This window comes from Hibiscus syriacus, unplaced genomic scaffold, assembly GCF_006381635.1.
Source record: "Hibiscus syriacus cultivar Baekdansim isolate YM2019G1 unplaced genomic scaffold, ASM638163v2 tig00117056_pilon, whole genome shotgun sequence".
NCBI lineage: Eukaryota > Viridiplantae > Streptophyta > Magnoliopsida > Malvales > Malvaceae > Hibiscus > Hibiscus syriacus.
Genome location: NW_024063539.1, coordinates 8,218,957 through 8,227,248, shown reverse-complemented (window position 1 = coordinate 8,227,248; position 8,292 = coordinate 8,218,957). Strand labels below are relative to the sequence as shown.

The following is an 8,292-nucleotide window of genomic DNA, read 5'->3' as shown; positions in this document are numbered from 1 at the left end:
TAATAGCGTTGTCAATTGAGTTTGCCCTATAAGATATGATTATCAGATTGCTAATAGGACATATGCAATCCCTAAGATTCTCCATAAAAACATGTCCATGAATCAGAGGTTTCAGATTTTCCAACCCCGTAAGCTATTGGTAGTATCCCATTATTAGCATCCATGGCTACTGCTAATAAGTTTACTCCAAGGTATCGACCTTTCAAATGTGCTTCGTCAACTATAATAACTAGGCGCATACAAGTAATAAACGAACGAATCTACAAAATAATATACACAAGAAATATAATCATTTAAATGTGAAATGCATGTAACTAACAAAAATGAGTCAACAAAATTATATTAATTTATTAACCGCAACACCAATGGCGATAAGCAACAACTCAAAACGTCTATCTCTATATGTTTTGATATGAGTTACCGACCCAGGATTTTTCAGCTTTAAATTATGACAATAAGTTGACAATTGGGCAAACGATGCTTCTGGGGACCCCCTCAACAATTCCAAGGCATAACATTTGGCTCTCCAAGCTTGAGAATATGAGATAATAATCTTGAACCGAGCATTCATGCCAGTCATAATTTCATGTCCTCGATATACCCTGCCATTCAAAAACATTAACTCATCTAAAAAACCACCCAGCACCTTTTTGTTTGCATGTCTATGGTGAGGAAAAACTTGGGTTCTTGAACATGTATGTTTATCAATAAAAGTCCTAACTTGAAACATTTCACAATATTTTATCCTCTTTGCAATCATACGCCACGTACAGTTTTTATCAATCCTACACTTTGTTTCGAAACGATCTTTGCTTGATTTGTTAACTTTTAGTTGATAGTCATCTTCCACACATTTCGTATACAAAGCTATCTTCAAGTCTTTCTTTGTATCAAAACAATCATATTTCTTGATACGAATAAACTTTGTGTAACAATCAACTGTTATCTTTACCAACTCTTCTTCCGGTATCTGAAGTAATTCTGGCATATTCCAGTTATACTCCTGCGACTCTTTCTTCTTCTTCTTTTCTTCGGGGACTTCTTCTTCTTCTTCAGGGTTATATGAATTACAGAATGGATGTTCAACATTTTTATTCACAGTTGTACCTTCCTCCTCATTATCATCAACAACATCTTCCTCAGCAGCGGTTGTTTCATCATCAAAATCTGGTATTGACCAATATCAAAATCATTACAAGCAATGTCTGTTTCTTCTTCTAAAACATCATCAAAATCCGAGTATTGACCAAGATCAAAGTCCGGGTATTAACCAAGATCAAATTTCGAATACTGACTAGTACTCACATTTTTTCTGTTGGCTCATCATCGTCTAACTGGTCAATACGAAAACCGGAATTTGGTGCTGAAAGTTGATTAGGATTTGGATTAGGGAAAAGTTGTGGATTTTGAGATTGTGTTTGATATTGTGTTTGGTATTGGAAATGTGGTGAAACAAAATTTTCTTGGTGGTAAAATTGTGGTGGAACCATGACATTTTGAGGTTGATAACAACGTTGTACATTGTGAGCACCATAAACTGGGGCTGAAGAACTTAGTTGATTACTACTCGTTACTGACCCAACTTCACTACTTCTAGGTTCAACAACATACAATGTAACATTATCTTGCGAAACACTAATGTAAGCAATGAATCGTTCAACATCTTCGTTATCGGTTAACAAATAAACTTTACATTTTCTCTGATAAGATAGCCTAAATCCACTTAGAGGCTCTAAATTCAATTTCTTTGAAACACGTAACATTAAAGTTTCATAAGTTAACTTTTTTAATGAGATTTTTAGTTGAAGATTCATAGGTAAAGGTATATATATTAAAACACCATTAGCATTCTCCCATGACCCTCCATAACACAAATCTATCCAAACATGATCAACATTAGATGATTTCATTCTACAAATTGTAAATTAATTTACTAAACAAACGTGCTATAAACTAGATATCATCACTAACTTAGAGAAAAACATACCTTTATTAAGTTGATACTTGATAATTTGGGAGAGAAATCATTGAAAAATTTTATAGAAATAAAATTATGTAAAAAAATTAGAGATGGGGAAGGATGTCGTCGGATATAGGAACGGATGTCGCCGGAGAGAGTGAGAGATGGAGATGGACTGAGTTGCGATTTAGGGATTTAGGTTATGAGTTGTTGCTGTTGAGTAGTTTATATACCCAAAACATTTGTGTTACGAAAATAAAAGTTGTTTTGCGAAATTAAAATTCGTGTTACGAATTCGAAAATCAAGTTGCGAAATAAAATTCGCGTTGCGAATTTAAAAATCGTGTTGCGAAAAAGAAATTTGTGTTGCGAATTGTCAAATTCGAGTTGTGAATTTGACTTATGTGTTGCGAATTCCAAATTTTGTGTTACGAATTCTAAATTCGTGTTGCGAATTTGAAAACTTTGTTGTGAAATTGGAATTCATGTTGCGAATTCGTTGGTTATTTTTACAAATGCAAAAAAAGTTTGTTAAAATCGTATATTATAAGGCATTTTCGGTCACTCAAGTTATTTTATCACATAGACAAAGACGTATCCTCTAAAATACGCCTTTAGTGAAAAGGTGTCATTTTGATGAAATTTTTTTTTATTTTAGTGCTAGTAATAAATGTTTTTGAGTATCATTCTTATAAACTAGTCCTTATTATATTAATTACTTATAAAAAATAAATTTAAGGTCTTTAAGTCGGTCAATAAATCAAATACTAATGACTAGTTAAAAAAATTTATAGATTTCAAATTATTTTATTAAATCCAAATTAACATTAACACGATGCTTATACATAATCACAACATCTCAAACCCTTTGATACATTGTTCTAATAGAAACAGTACTTACTTTTTTTGGGGTTACAAAGAAGGCCTAAGCCTTAGGAACTAAAACCAGACATTAACAGGAACACACCGAAGCAATCATATGAGATTTGTTTATTTATTTATGCAAGATCATCGATACTTTCTCTCATGAAATTGTTTGTCAAAAGGGAACCCTTCGATCACTCTCTGCCATGGATCACAATGCTTCTTTTAGGGTAGTGTTTGGCCTCTTTCTTAGGAACTGTGATGGTGAGCACCCCGTTCTCCATACACGCCGTCAGCTGATCAACCTTCGCGTTCTCCGGTAACTTGAAACTCCTCACAAACGAGCCGCTTCTACGTTCCACGCGCTGCCACATATCGCCGCTTTCTTCTTTCTCCACCTTCTTCTCTCCGCGGATGCCGAGGACTCGCCCCTCCTCCACTTCCACCTTCACTTCGTTCCTCTTCAGAACACGTGAGCTTCCGGGGTTTCCTTCCAGTCCAGCTTTGAGAGCTCGAACCGTGATTCGGCGGGGAAAACAGGCGGAGCAGCCGTTGTAATTAAGCTGTTGCCGCCGTATCGGAATTCTTGGAACGGATCCCAAACTGCTGGACGGTGGTAGGAAGGCTCGTGATGAACGGTACGCCCTCTATGATACATACCCGGAATAATCGACATGGTCGTAAAAGTGAGTAGGCAAAGGCAATAACTAGCTTACGAAAGCGAAGATAGTGAAAGGCTTTTATAAGGGAAAAATGGGATGCATGGATGTGGGAAAATCTATGTGAAATAGTTGAATGACTGATGTTTTGTTAATGCATGCATGAGAGGACTCTTCTCAGGCTAAGATGGATTTTTTTTTATTGATATCATGAAAGGGATTTGATCGAATATGGCATCCGAATAAATGTTGAAATCTTTAAATGGGGTAACGAGACTTGTCATTTTCAGAATGAAAATAAATTCCTAATGTTTTGTAATATAAAGTGGTAGATACTACAATAATATTGAATATTGATTTTTAATAAATATTTAAATATATATTTTTTACCAATTGATTAGTGATAACTGGTAAGATTTACACATGTGAATTGTCATCGTCGTCCTTTTGATTGGTTTGTGTTTATATTTGGGGACGAAGCCAGACTTAGAGGTAACTATCACGTCAGTACTTTTGTTAACTCTCAGGTTAACACTTTTGTTAATTCCGTTAAATGTTAACGATATGTAACTTGATTGACATCATTTAAATAGTTATTTAATTGACAAAATTAAAATATCAGTGATCAAAATAAAAAGAAACAATATTAAATGGTCAATTTAAAAAAATGTATTTTCTGCAAGCAATTTTCAATTAAGCAATTACACCCAACGAGCTACATCAGTCCCCTTTCCAATAAACACAATTTAATTTGCAATTCAATAGCTGAGTTCACATCCAGAGTAATTTGCATTATTGAATATGAGAATATTAATTTTAAAGATAACTGTGTTGTTGAACACGAGGGAGGAAGACTATTCCACATACATTCATTATGAGTTCTTATATATCACTTAAAAACTCCAGCACCATTTTACCAAACAAATTAAACCTTCAGCACAAACATCCACAACTACTAAATGATTTGAAGCTTTGGCAATTCCTTCGGAGCTTAAACTAATCGGCTTTCACTCTTTCACGCCTGAATATCCAATAGAATAGTGACAGAAGCCATTGCCACAACCGGATCAGCCAATTACTTGTCTTGGGTTTTGGTTCTGGTCTTGGTCCGAAAATCCCTTTATATATCTCTTTTTGCCTCTCGTATACAGCCTTGTCATGTTCAGCAAGCCTACGCAACTCCCTTGCAATAGCTTTGTCTTCAGGTGCGTACTTACAAGCATTTAGAAAGTCTTCCCGTGCAGCATCCGTTTACCCGAGTTCTGCTCTGGCCTTCCCGCGTCTGAACATTGCTTTCACATTATTTTCATCTTCTGATAATACCTGAGAGCCAATTGAGGATGTTGTTAAAATAACAAAGAAAACTACCTCCGCACACACAATCATGCTATCTCTAAGAATATTAGGTACCATAATTGACCAAACGTGTAAAAATCAGCTAGGTTAAAGACATAAATTTCAAAGGGTGGAATTTTACTCTTAGTGACTGCGTGTGTCCAAAATATTCATCATACAAGCTGCTTGATAACAAGTTCAGGATTGAAACATAAAAAGACCTCAAGCCACTGTTTAGTTCATGGAAGTATATTAGAGGAATGACAAACTAACAACAATCTTATTTGCACAGATTCTTTCCAACAATTAAACCGCTATGCAATTTAATCACTTTCCTCTTTAGAAGCCATGGAAATAAAGTATCAAACAGAGACAATTACAGACTAAGACTTGTTTTTTCAAATTCTCCAATTATATACAGGCTTTACATGGTTGCAATGCCAAATTACAGATCAAAGAACATTGAGAAGCTAGTTAAATAGAAAAGTAATGTCATCAGCTTGAATGTATACTTACAATGGAACAGTGTCCAATGGCTTCTTCATAGCGCTTGAGCTTTATCAAACATGCCGCCATGTTAAGATGACATGGATTTTTGACAGCTAAAGCCATGTCTCGATACTTCCCAAATAATTGGAACATGAAGTCATCACCCATGTACGCAATGGCCTATCATGGAAAGAAAAACGAGAACAATCATTAGAACTCACCAGAATAAATAAGGAGAACTAAAAAGAAGAAAAATAAGTATGATATCAAATTCTAATTTAAAGGAACTCAAATCTATAACCATTTCATACTGTTGCATGGCCTCTTCTAGCTTATCCTCCTTGAATAACAAATTCCCGTCCATCTTTCTTCTATCTGCAGCACCAATCCTTTCCTCTACAGTCATGTCACCACGAGCTTTTCCCTAGAGCATTTGATTATCATGAGGAAAAATCCAGACAGAAAATCTTTTTAAGATAAATGAAGGTCTACATATAAAATACATGAAACAACAAAGCAACTTACTTCTTTGGTTTCATCAAACCCAATAAGCTCAACCTCATATAATATGTCTGCCATAGGAGGAACATTTGGGAAAGAGAAGCTTCCTTCTTTCCCATAACCAAATTCCCAGCCCACGTGTAACAATGCACGTTCACCTGATTTCATGCTTGACACGCCCATAGCCAAACCAGTCATTTCCTTTTTCTCTGCTATCACTGTAATGGGAACTATTAGAATTTCATAATATGCCAAATACACCAGATACCAATAAAGTAATTCCTTAACACGGTTATAGATATAAATAGCTTTAGTGTCAATATGTATTTCTTACTGACACAAACAAAAACAAGAAGAGAAAACAGTCAAACGGATACCTTTGCCTAAGACCAATTCAAGTGGTTGTTGTTCATGCCATGTGTCATCAAATTTATGATTGGTGCTTTTAGCCCAGGCCTTGTAGTGCACTGTTTCATATTTTCAGTTACGTAGATGTATGGAATACATAACAAAAAGTGAATTAGTAAAGCTCCTTAATCTCCTACAAAACTACTAAGTAACAACATTGGAAAGAAAAGAGCAGTAGAAGTTCGAAATTGATCGCTGGACTAAATATATAATTACCAAGCATTTTGCTCAACTAATGTGCTAAAATACAGAATTTAAGGGACAATGATTACTCATTAGTATAGCTTCATCAAGATGTTGACTAAAAGAATCAGATACAAGATTCAAGTTTTATTTGGATGTTGAGCAAAAGAATCAGATACAAGATTCAAATTTCGTTTAGATGTTGAACAAAATAACCAGATACAAGATTCAAGCTTCTAGTTGCAGGTGGTGAATGTGTAACCACACCAGTATACAGAAAGTTAGACCAGATGACTTATGTTGGTTTCATAATTGCAACAGCAATGGCTTGTCACATAAGAGTTTCAAGTTTTCATACAGTCAATTAAAAAAATTGCAAATGAGATGAGAAACAAACATTTCACAAGTTTCTGCTACTTACAGAAGCATGTTGAATACTTTGATGGCTTGTGGCCATGGCCTTCCTTAATGATTTGCTTTGTTACTTTTTCATGAAGAATTACCATCTCAGAATCAACTTTTGGAGGTCCAACAGCATCTTGAAGTGGCTCCCCATGCACAAATGCAGCATTTTTCAGAAACTATTTCATTCTCATCATCTTCAGCTGTGACAAACATGGCAAGATACTTGGGAAGTGGGGATCAAAAGTAAAATGAAGAATATTATTAATATAGCATTAATAATAGTAATTTAATGCAGTGAAATGATTCCAATGCAAAGCAAGGCAGTTTTTTTTTTCTCCCAGAAACAACAGCATGTGCGAAATTTGTTTCATAAATATCAGATTTTTTTTTGTAAATGTATATGTATTCCCACTCATTAATTTATAAATCTAATAATATATGGTGTCTAATATGAAATTTTCAAAAACCTTCAGACGGTAATGCTATTAATTAATACGTATCTTTTGGTAATAAAATATGTGTTTCAAAACAATCTCTCATTTGAAGAGCTTTGGAACAGCCTTTCCCTTGCTTCACTTGCCTGTTTTTCCAGTTTATCATAAAATATCAGAAAATTCAATATCCAAAAGGAAATACTGAGCTCGAAAAGTTACCATGGAATTGATTTTGGTGCTCCTTGACATCCTCCATTACTTATATTCACTACCCAGAGTCCAGAGAAAACTACTCAGGATTCTGCGTACCCGTACAACAACCAAAATCAATCAGGTTCTAAATTGATAAAACTGGTAGAACACTTCAACAATAAAATAAAAGAAGATAAGAGAACAGTGAATCATAATCAAACTTATAATAATAAGAAAAGATCCATGCAGCAGCAAGAGAAACAAATTCTGATAAAGAAAATACACCATTTGGCCCATGACTCAAATCATAGACAAACATCCAACATTGAAATCAAATAATAATAATAACAAATCCAAACTCAAGCAACCAAAGTCCGGATAATTTCACAATGAAAAAGCAAGACCGAAATCAAGGCAGAAGCAATTAATCAAAGATTATGCGAAAACCTGATTGGCAGGAAAAAAGATTAGGCTTCCCGCAAGTCAAAGAGCGCTTTGAGGAGTGCAGCGAAAACCATAGTTTCCGATAGAGGTGTATGTAATAAAAAGAGTTAATTGTAAACAAGGTCTCCAAATTATAACACTCATTCTACTTTGCTTACTAAATTTTGAAATATTATATTCATCTATAATTGTCATTCCAAGTGGATCTCAATCAAATGATGAATTGTATCACTATCTAACTAGGAGATATATTTTTTGAGCACAAATCAAGTGACCTCGTTGGTAAAGTAAATATTATTATTTCTTAAGGTCCCGGGTTCTAGTACTAGAAATGCCAAGGGTGTGAACGTTCAATGTTAGTTAAATAATTGAAAATTATTTTTGAACATGCGCTATCTTATACTTAATTTAAGAGTCG

At 34.6% G+C, this 8,292-nt stretch overlaps 2 pseudogenes; both read right to left on the bottom strand.

The window, feature by feature from the left end:
- Positions 1–2,997: 2,997 nt before the first annotated feature.
- LOC120198507 lies at positions 2,998–3,500 on the bottom strand (annotated as a pseudogene).
- A 911-nt stretch (positions 3,501–4,411) lies between these two features.
- LOC120198173 lies at positions 4,412–7,640 on the bottom strand (annotated as a pseudogene).
- Positions 7,641–8,292: the final 652 nt, after the last annotated feature.